Source organism: Bombus terrestris, chromosome 15 (genome assembly GCF_910591885.1).
Source record: "Bombus terrestris chromosome 15, iyBomTerr1.2, whole genome shotgun sequence".
Lineage (NCBI taxonomy): Eukaryota > Metazoa > Arthropoda > Insecta > Hymenoptera > Apidae > Bombus > Bombus terrestris.
Genome location: NC_063283.1, coordinates 7,304,300 through 7,319,038, shown reverse-complemented (window position 1 = coordinate 7,319,038; position 14,739 = coordinate 7,304,300). Strand labels below are relative to the sequence as shown.

General features: G+C 40.0%; 1 protein-coding gene and 1 long non-coding RNA gene across 11 annotated transcripts in view; one reads left to right on the top strand and one right to left on the bottom strand.

Moving 5' to 3' along the window:
* The window catches only part of LOC110119953, a 180,116-nt gene that overhangs the window by 147,025 nt on the left and 18,352 nt on the right, over positions 1 to 14,739 (bottom strand). The window lies entirely within an intron of this gene.
* Positions 1 to 14,739, top strand: part of LOC100644824 (max dimerization protein 1) — a 228,020-nt gene that overhangs the window by 203,902 nt on the left and 9,379 nt on the right. The window lies entirely within an intron of this gene.

The following is a 14,739-nucleotide window of genomic DNA, read 5'->3' as shown; positions in this document are numbered from 1 at the left end:
CCCCGTGGAAACTGTAGAAATTGCACGATAAATGCGTGTTGATAATTTTACAGAATAAAAGAATACAGATTTATGTAGCACAGTATAGTAGAATGCAACTGGAGATTATTCTACGTGCGAGGATAATTCGAATAAATAAACAATATTTGGAATAGAATTTGTTCGTTTGGAGCATCGTTTTCATCTGAAGATTCGTTTTTCAGAAAGTCGAATTTGGAATTTTATCAGATACGCGCGTATCATGCACGATTTTCTAAAAAACGAGGCTTTAATTAAAAAACTCATGTTCCTCATATTTTACTTATTTCTAGATGTGCTTTTATAATTCTCTATCTCTTTTTTCCCCATCCTGTAATTTAATATGCTTCGAGTAATTATAATGATTCCAATGTACAATAGAATTATCTCCTATGTCTGGAAAGAACTAACGAAATTTCGCTCATAATGGAGACAAACGCACGTAAAATTACGAATAGATTCATTAAAGGAACGGACACCGCATAAACGTGCCTCAATAGCGTCGATAATGATTTCCATATCATAACGATCGTCGCTTTGCGTCGGGCTATCACCGTTATGGTATCATTATTGACAAAATTTCGTATGTAACGAGATGCGGGTGAATTTCACACGTATCTGCGGCAGGCGTTACATATTCAATTTCGAAGATTTAAAACCGAATAGAATTCCGTGGATATCGATAAATCAAGTCAATAAACTAAACGAGAAAGGAGACAGAAAACTCTCGTTGAATAGATTGATTGAAAGATTGGAAAATTCAACGATGCGTAATTTTTTTAGGTTCTAACTAGGACATTATAGGAATGTACATTTCAAAAGTATCGAAGCTAGTCACTTTGACCCACTGTGACATCATACGAAATAACAATTCGTTATTTGTACTCAAATTTATAAAAATAGCCTGTATATCCGGAATGTGGCTACTATACTTCGAGAACGAATATTTTCATGTTTCTTTTTTGATGTAATTAAAGTCACGACATTCTTATCCAAAGGCCGATCTAAAAATCTAGATCAACGCTATCACAATCGAGACGTAAAAACGAACTTCGGATTCTCTGGGACTCGTAAAAACTCCCGAATTCAAAACATATCCGGATTATTAGCAAACAAAGCAAGAAAGAGATCACCCCTTAAAAACCTGCTATCGCAACCCCTATTCCACTTTATATTACGATCCCCATATTCCGCTAATCTGGACCCGCTGTGTCCTACCGACCATCCCCTTATCTCGCGAAACCACCCCCGATTTCTCATAAAATTTCCAAAATCGTTCACCAACCTATCCCTCAACGTTAAAAACTAAAAAAAAAAACAACAACAAAAAAGAGAAGAAAAGAAAACTAAAAAATTTCACGCGTGCAATCGACGCGTAACAATTAAAGCGAACTGCCTAAGGTAAGAATGGGGAAACGCAGGAACCTCTTAGCGTCGCTTAATTACTATAGCGGAGGGTGCACACGTACGCGAGGGTGGCTCTGCAGATGGAAGAAAAGAGGGATAGAAGCGAAAGAACGCGTGGAAAGACAGGCTGAGAAAGGGGGAAGGGCTAGGCGGTGGAATTTGCATACAAACGAGTTTGGGATTTCATTCGGATCGCACGCGTGTGTTTGCACCATTATAAACATTTCATTGCAATCCTCGATAGTCGCGGCGGGAGAAACACCGTTTCCAATGGAAAGAGATTGCATTCGTGAGTCGAAGCCGCCTCGAAAGTCCTGATAGTATCCTCCACGCGCCGCGAATGACATTAAGTCGCTCGTGCTTTCGTTTGGTCCCTCGTCTTGAATTAATTACTCGATCCTCGTGAAGCATTTCGTCGCTCGTAGGTTCCGCTTGTGTATTATTCGGTAAATAAATAAGATTCGACGTAGGTTGCTCGGAGAACTTTGCTGTTCACGTTGTTTGCGTGAGAGAAGAGTACTAGGAGAAATGGTGGATTTTGTTCGGTTGCGAGGTGATTCGATGTGTCTCCGCGGGATTGCGGAATTTGTATTTATTTTGTAGCGTGGTAACGCGCGATGTGATTACCCTATAGGACTACTACGGGTCGTTTAGAAAGCTTCGATACTTGGAGATTCGAGTAAATCGTAATACACTGCTTAGACAGAATTAAAAGTTCACCTCGTTTGTTACCGTTTTCTGTGATTCGTGATTAGCACTGTTCGTTCTGCTTCCGTAGAATTAATATGAAATTAACTTTTATATTACCGAGTCGTTGAGTTTTCGAATAATTTCATCGTGAAATTTCAGATTTTCTTGGCAATGCGTTTCCGTAGAATTCCAAGAACATTTTATCGAATAAAATATCGCCACTTTTTCAAAAACACAATTTGTCAAGTATAAAGAAAAGAATATAATTAATTTATAACCGAGCAGTGTTTCCACATACCGTATAAAAATTTGAAAGAATAGCTTCATTACTCGAGAGAGGAGATCTGTTCTTCGTAATATCAATTGAAATTCCTGCATTCGTGTTGGCAAAGTTTCCGACTCGTTTGTCTTATCCTAGCTTGAAATTGGAATACATTCGCTTTCGTTTGACGGAGAATACGGTAAAACAGGAAGCGAATAAACTGTGGAAGCGTTAATGAAAATGAGTAAGTTTCGTTTACTATGTTAGGCTGGGATGTGACGTTCATCGCTGGAAACTTTGGAAACTCGGGGATAAATTATAGCGAAGCTTACTCTTGATTTTAATCGTACTTGACGTTCTTGCAAAAGTGGATTGAAATAGAAACGGAAGAAAATGAAATAAGCTATTATAAATCTGGCGAAATAACTGGATTAATCTATATTTCTTTTTTTCATTTTCAATATGGCGGTTCACATGATAAATTCATTAAAAAAATTTTCATCCGGCGTTGGTAAAAAATTTACATAAAAATGGGATTCGAGATAAATTTAAAATTACCACGCGGTTGAAATAGTAACGTTAAATTGTTAATTATTTCGTTACTTTATGATAAGTAACACTAAAGTCTCCTTTTTTTCTTTTTTTGGTATTTCCATTTAAAATTGAAAATTTGTCAAACGAACGTATTTGAAAAAGAAATGGCAAAAGATAAAAAGTAAATGTCGCAAGGGATGGAAAATCAGTATTTTAAAACAGGAATAGGAAAACCCTGGAATACGTTTGATTTTCATCGTATAAAGTATAAAGGAAGCTCATTGTGATGCATAAGTTCGACAAGAAGACCTTTACGATGAAAAAGCAGAATCTGTCTATTGCCTATTATTTTATAGGCCGTCGTATCATAAATCGTATCGTTGGTATGCATAAGATCCAGTATGGTCTTATTCCGTTCTATCCTGAAAATACACTCTAATGTCTGATCGGTGTCTATAAATTTCGTATAAAGAACACGTGACGTTTATAATAAGCGTGTCTAACAAGAGTCGACTATTTCCTATTTATGCTGGTAGTCATATTTATTATGTCTGTCACAGACGTTCTCAATTTTTTTAATTTATCTTCATCATCATAATAATTAATATCAAATTGTTTACAAGTTTTCAATAAAAATTGTTCTAGATAATTTTCACAGTTTTCGTATTTAAATATTTTCCCACGTAATGTTTATTTCACAAACATCTACTCAAGCTTGTCAAGTTTTTAATATAATACATCGTTAAAATTTTTAACTAAAATTACTTAGAAACATCAAAAGGATTAAAAAGAAAGATAAAGGACAGTTTCGTGTAAATTGGATCGCTGTAAGAGAATCTGAATGGATAATCATGATCGTGGTAAGTGACCTTTCGCGAATGGTACATATAAAAGAGAAGACGAAGAAGTATTCAAATGTTTCCCGACGATCAGCTTTATATTTATGGCTGACACTATAAAGAGTGAGAGTTAAATGTGTCATCAAGTTGACTAGAGTCTTCGGCGTCGCCTACGATAGATATTTTTATGGGCAGTAACATCGAGCCATCGCGAAACTTGATCGAACTATCGAAGTATAATTCGCGATGCGCTCGTCTCACGGCGACTCTTCTCAATTTTCTTCTCTTTTGCGCTAAAAAAAGTTAAAAGGCTACGAGGTAACTCGATTCGTCCGCAACCTACGAATTATCGTCTTCGAACAATTATTTTTCCCCACCTTGTTTTTAGCAACATGGCATTGTTTAAAAATTTCCAAGTAAAAAGATATAAAATAAAAAGCAATCTCATGTTATACAAAAATCGATAGCTACGCGTTATAAAATATATCAAAACGGAGGTACGAATTGAAATTCGTGAAATTTAATGATACAACGAAACAAACACCACTGTTGAATTATTTTTACTTCTTTTTGCCGGTATTAAAAAGCGACAAAAAATTAAACAAATATAAAAATTGACAAGAAGAGATAACAGAGAAAATTCATTTGCTTATTTCTATGAATACTTCATGGTCAAAAAGTTCACAATCTTTTTCATCGGAACACCACGACTGCAATCTCAAGTGTATCACGTTTCTCGAAACTGGTCCAGTCCGATCAAGATACCAATTCACGAGACTGTCATTCGCCATTCCATGTTATTTACTATCCAACAACGATGAAAAAAGGATCGAGGATCGCTAAAGCTCGGTGAAGCGATCGTCTCGCTCGAGATCGAGAGAATCACCGTGTATTTCGCTGCTCAACAATTAAAGTTGGCGAAACGGCCGATTAATTACGACGAAACGGAGTCGACCCTGGCCACGGATCACGATTAATTTCACTTTAACGACGCCTTTCAATGCCGTACCTCGCGTCTCTCGGTCCTGACGGTCCTGTTAAGTCCATGAAACTTCTATTTTTCTCGTCCTTCGCCATTTCTTTCTGTTTGTTGTCTCGAAAAGAAATCGTCCCCCTTTTTCTCTTTTATCGCTCATTGTTCGCTAAGAAAGAAGGAAAAATTTTGCTGAAACATTTCCTGGGCGTTTCCTTGATATTATTTTCACAATTTTTGCCCCAGGCTTGTGTTCCTTTCTCGCTGGTGGATATGTATTTGTTGTAACGTCGGAGATTTTATAGAATTAACGATTTGAACTGGTCGTAAGTTACTTGGAATTTGAAAATATAGTTTCGTTTTGAACGAGGATGAAGATAAGACAGAATAATTATTCTTTCGACATTTTCTATTCTGATTAAAATCAGACCAAGTTCAGCTGTTTTAATCCTCGTTTGCCTTTCATTCGTCCAATTTTGTTTCTCTCTTAATGCAAAATTGACACAACGCGCGATAGAATACATTCCACGTTTACTTTCCATGAATATCCGATGTCTTGGAAAAGAAATGTATCAAAGTAGAAAATCGACGACTCGTCGCAACAATTGTACGGAATATTTCTCGCATTCCTGCGTAGTTGTACAGAGACGCATTTACAGCTACGAATACAGTAAATTAACTGCAATGTCTGCACGTTAGAATAACACAATTTAGATTCCGCGTCGCAACAGCGACTGCAATTTTCTTATTTTCGTGCTGTCGACCCAAAACAAGCGGTGTGCACGAAGCTAAAGAACGCTATTCTTATTCAAGAAAAATTATTCGTTGCATCACACGGGTTATGCAACAACAGAGACCATATAACGAAGAAACTTTCTTCTTTTTTCCCTCTTCCTCTCTTTCTTTTTTCGTTTCATTTCCATTCGCAACTCCCACGCAACAGTTACTGCAACACGAGTAGAATAGCTCGAAAACTCGTGCTCCTTCTATCATGCAAAATACCGTGGAAAGATGGACCAACTGCAGAGATTTGCAACACATTATCGTGATGTCTATCCTGCACGGGGTACGTTTCGTTCTTTCGTTTGTTCGTTCGTTTGTACGGATGACATTTCTCTCGATACCTTCTGGCGAACCGTGGGGAGAAGGGAGAAATATCCGCGAAATAAATGTCAGATATAAACGTATCCGTATATAACCGTAGCTGGCGATCTCCCAAGCTATAAATTAGTCAAAATGGGAAGAGTTAATACGTGTTTGGACTGCCAGGCTATGTGTGTTATCTCTTCTATAAACCGTGGGAAGTGCTTTTTCCGATCGTTTGCGTTGATTTAAACGCGCCTCGGGGAAAATCAGATACGACGCAGCGTTCTGAACCGAGTCTGAAAAGTTACGCGGGGGCAACCTGGTGTAAAAATTTCCTTGAAATCTATATATCGCGGATTGAGAAATTCCCCGCCATCAACCTCTTTCGTAACTTCTATTACTCATTTTCTACGTTTTCAATCGCGGTCGCTGGCGTTATATGGCGAAATGGTCGAGAGACGTTGGAGAAAAATTTTGACACACGTCGTTTCGATAAATCCTATGAATTATGCTATGGTCAAGAACGACGTTCTGATGGACCGTAATTCTAGCGAATGAAACGTCTGCAGACCGAAATGCGTACACATACTCGTACAAGATATGTAATTGTTCTCGCGTGTCTGTCGAAACAGTGAAATAGGATAGAAATTAGAGAATCGAAAACTCCGTTATTTCATAATTTCAACGAAACGACGAATTTTACCAGCGTTCGAAGTTCCGGCTTAGTTGATGAGCCACAAGGTCTGCACTCTTCTTGCGCTCACGTATGATGTAACAAATAATTGAATAACCAAACCGAATACCGATATTGGACGTTGAATAATCGATAACCAAAATGGAATAATCAGTAGACCGTAGACCTTTATGCAAATTCCTATATTTCAGATTAAAAAAGTAGGATCTCGATAAAGATCGTTTTACCTGATAAATATCACAGAAAATACTAATTTGTATATTTTCTATATTTTGTAATATTGCGCGCGTTCTGTGCAATTTTTCGCTATCAAATTTCCTAGAAATACGTGAAAATCCGCTGACTAATAATCAAATTACACTGAAAACCAGGCTAAGAAGATGAACCACGCATGCAAGTAAGCTATGCAAACGCAAACGGCATTAATATACCGCACGATAGGGCCACGAGCAAAAAGGTCCATGGCAGTCATTAAACGAGAATCAATCTTTCACTTGCGTTCCATCCATCAGCGAAAGTGGTGCACGCGGTTTGTCTCGCCGAGGTTGTCCGAAGGTTAAAAGCGCGGTTCGTTTATCACGAGAAAAAAAGAGAACGAACGTTCTCTATCCGCCAAGGCGTATTCCAGCACTAGCTACTACGGTCATTGACGCGCGTCCGTAAGAAAAATGCTTCTCATTGCACCGACACCAGCGTTTACATAACGGTGTTTCCTTTGGAGATCGCGCGCACTGACGTTGCACAATGCGGCAGTGGACAAAGATCGAAATAATCGTTGCTCGATTTTGATCTTTCGGTAAGATTGACAAAAGTCTTTTGCGCATCAAAATTTAATCACTTGACAATTAACTCACTCGTTCCTTATACGCCCTCGTTTGTTAATTCCGGTTAAATAGCATTTGTTACGCCTTAAGTATGGAGAATTTAGGAAAAAATACGTATATTTCTAATCCCTAATTTGGAAATTCGTATTAAAAAGGTATTGTATTGCATTGCCACATGATATTTTGCTGCTGAAAACTGCTGCATGTTATTTATTCTTTTAATAAGTTCCACTCGTAATCGCGACTCGATCGAGGAGCCGATTGCTAACTACATTTATTCCAAAAGAATCTTAAAGGATACATAAAAACTCTGTTCTTTATTCAACGTCAGCGCGATATCTAACGGAACGGAAGGGAGGATAAATGATCTCTGCATGACACTTACGAAGAAATAGAAAGATCGTTCCCGGTATCGGCGTTATTCACTTAAACGTCGCCGTGTGTGGTTAGACAAAGAAATAAACGTTCAAGATGCTTCAGCTGAGCCAGGGAGTAGAGAAAATACTAACAAAGGTTCGTTAAACGGACTTTTACTCGACTTGAATCCCTTGACATCGAGTTTCAGGAAATCTGCACATTATATGCATTTTTGTTATTTTTGTCCTGAGTCCTCGTTCAAACGCCGCACTGTGGAACGTGAGAACGTGGCCTGCGAACGTGCTAGCATGACCAACGAATTTTGATTTTCGTCCCGAATCCTCATTCGAATGCCGCACCGTGCGTCGTGTCGAGTTCACCGCTTGAAAATATTTTTAACGAACCACCGGCAGGGATTATTTTCGGTCACCGACACACTTTCTTCCCCGGAGAGCGAGGAAGATGACTCGGGAAGAGAGAAGAACACTCTCGCTTTTTTCCCATTATCATCCACGCTCTCCGCGTTGCCAGCTTCCATTTAGTCGCAACTACGACGTGGCCAAACAAACGTTCACCATTGCGTCACACCGTTGAGGAGTGCCTCTGGTTGTTTACAATTATTTTTGTCGTCGCAGCGTCTTTCGCGCTGCTACGTTAAAAATACAGAGAATTGATTTGGAACACTGATGACGATTTGGAAAGCCAGAAAATGTTTAGGGAATTGCTGTTGGGCAGTGGTACACGGAAGATGCGTGGGTGTTGAGTATAATGAATAGCATAGGAGTTGTTAGAGCGACGAAATATATGACGATAATTTCTTGCATTCTCAGAAGTTTTCCCTTTTCGCCCCCTAACCGCAAAGATATTCGAGATCCGCTCGATTAAATCAACGACTCAATTAAAATATCCGCCCGATTCATTTTCCACGAATGTATCAGCGAAGGACATTTATTAATTTGTTCGTGAGACTGGTGTTTCTTACTGTTTTCGAGAACGTATCGTTTAGGTCGTCGCGTCGCGGCGATGACGCAAAAAGGGAGGGAGGTTTCCGCGAACGAAGCGCCTTTTAGCCAAGCTGCGGATTGCAGCGACCGCTGGCAAAAAGCTCGGCGAGGAAAGCCACAGCAGTAATGGCATTATCGCGGTCGTGTAAATCAGCAATTTATAAGTAGAAACGCGGTCGGGACTAAAAACCGGTGTTCCACGTCTCGGTACAGTCGCGTGAAATGGCTCGACTTGTGGTAAATCGCCGGTATCTAGAGAAATTTGTTACTTTTTTGTCTAGCCCCGGTACACATTGAGTAAGGTGAATCATAGCAACTAGAGTCTTAAGTTTTAATCTCTTCGAGGGATGAATATATTCAAAGCGGAAAAATTTTTTTTATTCTTTTTTTATTCCTTCGACTTGTACTTTACCGTGTTTGAGATTCGCTCGTAATTATTCGAACGACGTACCTTCTATACCTATTCCGTTTCTATAATAAAATCGTTAATGGTTGATACGCGCGTGAAAGGTTAATACTACTGAAGCATGAAACGATCGACCGTACACGGGATGAACGGTACTGAAGCTTCGAAACTTGGGTCAAAGAAATTTTCGTATGTTGCGTATTTTCCATAACGGAATTCGACTTCCGAAAAATCCACCGTAGTAAATCTATACAACTTTTATGGAAAATAAATTGCTTATTTTAACGATTCTGGCAACGTTAATAAGTTGGTGTAACCTTTTCATTCCCCCTTCGCGCAGCAATATGTCTGACCAAGTCGTTCGTTGGTCGTGGTCCTTGTACATCCCACAGCAACGACAAATTTTCCCGGTTGCCCTTAGGAAACTGACAAACTACTTCGCGAGTAAGATGATTGGTGGTCGGTGCGAGGATGCCTCTCTCCCGCGGGACCTAACGACCCGGACGAAACCAAGAGAAAGACGACGAGAGAGAAAGAGAAAGAGAGAGAGAAAGAGAACACGAGTGGAAAGCCACATGTATAAGAACGTGGGGGCACGCCAGCAGCTTGTTTCGTCGACAAAACACTTCTTATTGGTAGCAGCAGGCATTGTGCTCGCGCCTATACGTTACGCTAAGGAGGCGAAGCAGTCAGCGAAAATATACTCTTATTTCGCTCGCAGCACCGACTGGCGTGCCCGTAAAGCCTGCACTGGGTGATAAAATCTTTCTGATAATTTATACGAGCCATGGCCGGGACGATGTGGCCGGATGCGACAATGGATGTATACGTATGTATACGTATACGCGAGGTCGCGCATAGGCGCAGCCACCGTGAACGTTTTTCTGCTCCACTCTCTGTCCATCTCTCTCTTCCTTTCTCTCTCTCTCTCTCTCTCTTCTTCCTTTTCAGTTCCGTTTCACCCTGTTGTTTCTTCTCCCTTGTATTTTTCCGTCGCTCTTTTCTTTTTGCCAGCCTTTCCCTGTCACGTTCTATCGCGTTCCTCCCTTGTATGCGCGCACAATGCGTTTCTCCCGGTATCCCGGTACCTCGTTCGATATCTCCTCTCTAATTTTTCCGTTCTATCCGGTTCCGATCTACCCGTCTTCCTCTTTTAATTCTTTTCCACCTGCTCCTCTACATTTTTCCTCTGTTTTAATTCCTCTCCTGTGTACGTTCGTATCTCTACGCTTTTTTACTCTCACCGTGTAGATTCTTCTTTCTGTCTGTTTCCCGATTGCACATCCCTGTTGGCAACTGTAAGATATTTGTTTCGACTCGTAGAGAACGTCGGTACGGTATATTCTAATAAAATTCCAAACTATTTCATATAGCAGGAGCAACATATCGAAAAAGAAAATCTACGCGTTGAAAAACTCGCGAGTCACGGTATATACACATATGCATCCGTGTTCACGCTTGCACCGGATCTTTCTCTTCGGTACGCCTGTACTCCGCCATTCTTGCCCCTTTCAATCGCCTTTTATTTTCTCTCCGGCTCGACTCTCTTCCATCTTCCTCCTTCCATTCCCGTACACGCTATACCAGACACTCGTACATACGCGATACGTACAGTGTACATACGTTGTAGACACGGCGACGACGCGTGGGTGTCGGTGGCGGTTATATTTTACGGACGTCGAGAAAGAACGCTCGACGACGTTGAACGGTGACGTATATCGCCTTAAGGGCCGTTTTCATCGTGACACTAAGTTCGCCAAGTTCAATATCGACTATTTTCATGCGAGCGCGCGCGCTCGCAACGAGATCGGGAATCGCCGTGGGCGCAATTACCGAGACCCTCTCGACTTCCATCACGTTCCCCAACTGCGTCTTCGAGTTCGCCGGAGCCTTCGTGATGCGACACACACGGTGTGTGTTTCTATAATATTAATACGTAATTATGCGCGAACTTAATCTTCATATTGTGAAGCTCGCGCGCTGGAAATGCCGTTAATTATGCTGTACAGGTAATTCGCGCGAGGAGAGAGTACACGTCTTATGAAATATCCCGATGTGACGTCGTAAAGAGTACCGGTTTACGCGGCTCGAGCTGTAAAGCGTTCCGCTGCTGCAGAAAATGAGCACTGGTAATTAGGTTGTTGACTAGGACTGCAAGGGGGTTACGTTTTTCTTCGTGGCAATAGAGTTCACGCCGTTAAGAAGCGTGAATATTTGCTGAAGATGTCGTTTCCGGTGATATCATAGGAGTGCAGGGCTGTAGACTAATTTTTATTTGACAATATATAATAAAATAATAGAATGACTCTCGATGATCTCTGAACGATTTAAATAGAATTGTTTCGCTTCTCAATTCGATCAAATTCTTATAGATCTCTCATGCACAATCCTCGTGACGCGCAGCCAAACTTGTACGTAGTATACCGTGCTTCCTAATCTAACTACTCTGTATTTCATCCATCGTCTCTCTTTATTCATGCTTTGATATAAACGTTCTGTTCACTGATATTCATCGTTTACACGAATTTTGTCTCCTACGATAAAGAGAAGCATTGGAACAAACCGCACGTAAATTTTTGTGAAAAAATCAACTTTTTTAGGACGGGAATTAAAGTCAATTTATTTGGAACGAGGGGTTGGTGCTTGATTAACTGAACTTGTCCCTATTGAATCCACTTATCTGAACGTGAACTTCAATTATTCGAATGAGAAATTGTGGGTACTGTGGAGTGGAGAATCAGTGAACAGTAGACCTTCACTTATTGGCCGATTAACTGAATTCCAGACTATTGAATCCGCTTAACGTGAACTTCTCCTTAAATAAATTTGCATTAACTATTCTATAAAAACTGTTATGTGAACTTATCCGGCTATATAAATGTTTTGCATCTATATATATAATTATGTTTTAAGCTTCTTATCATATGCATTTAGGTTTGCATGACCCAACCAATTTTTTATTTGAAATTAAACTGAAATCAGATTTCTTAGGTGGATTTATTTTTACACGTATCGTAGTGTATTTTAATGAACATTTTTCCAGATCCTTCAGTAAGATACATAATTAACGCAAGGTTTTTATAAACACAATAGAAAGGTTAACAACAACAGGCTAACAAAGGCCTTGCGCTACTTTAATTCATCCACACATAAGAGTTAGCGTTAAGGAAACACGTTTGAACGAATTAAAAAATCGTTGAAAATAACAATCTCACAATTACGGTTAGAACGTATACTATCCTTAGATCGTTTACCATTATTGCTAGGATGAATTAACTAACCGAACCATAAATGTATCCATGTGTTTTCTGTCGATCTGATCTCGAATTTTAACGTACTATATCTTCTCTACAAAGAAATCCAAAGAAGATATGTTTCTATAATTTATAACGATAAATAGTAAAACGAGATATAATTTCTACTAACCCAAGAAATTTCAGTGCTGAAGGAGTTGATCATTTCATACATATATATCGTCCGCAAGAAATCTTCAATTTTATCGCGTTATATCCTCTTTACAGAAACCCATAGAACATATGTTTCTAAAATTGATAACTAATAAAAAGAGAAATGATTTTCCAAAATCTAAAAAAATTCAATCCTAAATAAAGGTGTTGATCATGTCATATATCATGTAGGAGGCTGAATTATAATGCGTTATATCTCCTTCACGAAAACATCAGAAGAATTTTGCATTTCCATCGGCGATAATTAATAAAAACGAAAAATTCCTCATCTAAAGAAAAATACAATCTTGAAAAATGATTTCCCATAATCTAAAAAAATTCAATCCTTAATAAAGGTGTTGATCATGTCATATATCATGCAGGAGGCTGAATTATAATGCGTTATATCTCCTTCACGAAAACATCAGAAGAATTTTGCATTTCCATCGCCGATAATTAATAAAAACGAAAAATTCCTCATCTAAAGAAAAATATAATCTTGAAAGAATAATCGCGTCGTACATTGTCGAGGAGCACCAACATCTAATACTCTCGACGGCGATATTTGTGCACGGCGCGCTCGTCCAATCTCGCGTACGATATACGAACGATGAACAAGTTTCGCTGACTACACGCTGGCCGTGGTAGAATTCGGCGAACGGCTTCGATACTCGGCTGGAACCAGCTCGAGAGAAAGGTCGAGGGTCGGTCGATCCGCGTCAAACTAGTTTAACGAGACTTTGATGCGACTCCCACTTGCTGGTCGTGGGTTACGATTCATAAAATTCCATGCACCGAGGTACAACGACCGACGAAAGTTGTTGCTACAGGTCAAGGAGACGCGCAATAAAGGGTGGCCGGATTTTTTCGGCACAAAAGACGCCCTCATACCGGTGGACGCCCGTTATCCGGCAGTCCCTTATTCCCTTCAATAGGGAGAATAAGTTGCGCGCGAGATGCTTTATGGTTATTGCCCAAGGTATTTTCGGATAACGCCACAAGGTGGCCCAGGAATAGATTTATCATCTTTGGTCGGGAAGTTTCGCGAACCGTCGCTCTTGAGAGCTTTTCCGGGCGAGAAAAACGGCGACTATCGAGCTAATTTGTAATCGATGATTTTGTGATGTCAATTTCTGCCTCGTTATAGATATATACCCGTGAACAATTTCTGCAAGCGAAATGATTTATGATGATTTTTACGACCTTTCTCCGGCCCTCGGGCGACCTTCAGTGTCAATGACGCGATCTCTGAACTTCCAATAATTTGATGTGCCAATGGTGCGATCTTGCAAACTATCCTTAACGTTAGAATGAATTTTGAGTATCATATTTACGAGCTTGGTAATCTTCTTTCATCTTTGAATAAGGTTAAATGTCACTGACACGACCTGGACAATCCCCTTCATCTTAATGTAACTTTGGATATACTTATAATACAAACTTAGTAATCATCCTTAGCCTCCGAACGAACTTCGGTGTCAAAGATACGACCTCGTTAACCTTACGTGATCGTGAAATGGCCTGAGGTGACATTAGAACAAACTCTACGCTTAATCTCTACATTAGATAATCGTATTTCTCTTTCCCGCTTGAAAATAATTTTTTGATGTAGAATACTGAGAAGGCAGACAAGGAGGAATAACAATTTCTAGTTTTATACTATCTCAAACGATCAATACATTAAAATCGCCGAAGTATCGGAACGAAACGTCGACATTCTTTCAAACAGCAAATTTGCAAGATCTGATCTGAAACTTTGCATTCTAGTTCCTATATCGCCACGATACGCCCTCGAAACCATCTCCCTGCATCTCAGACATCTCTTAACATTCTAGAACCTAACCGTGGTACCACTTTAATTGAACAAGCGCGCTAAATGCGCGTGGTTCGACTCGAACCTTCGAATCGAAGAACATTGTCGAGCAATCCTCGTTATTGTACTTTTGCGCGATTAAATCGACCGGTGTGGTGGCGAACGTGTGCCAAGCGTGAGGGTGTGAGGATTACACAGAATCAACGGAAATTCGCAAGGGTGGCGTGGATTCAGGGAGGGGTGGACGCGCGTGCATATTCGATGAGAGCGCGCTTTCGCGAAATGGTAAAATACGAAAATTGGCTGATATTTCGGGAACGGGATTATTGGACAGCGTACACGTGCAGGAAGAGCCTGTGACGGGCACAGCACGTGTACCGGCAACG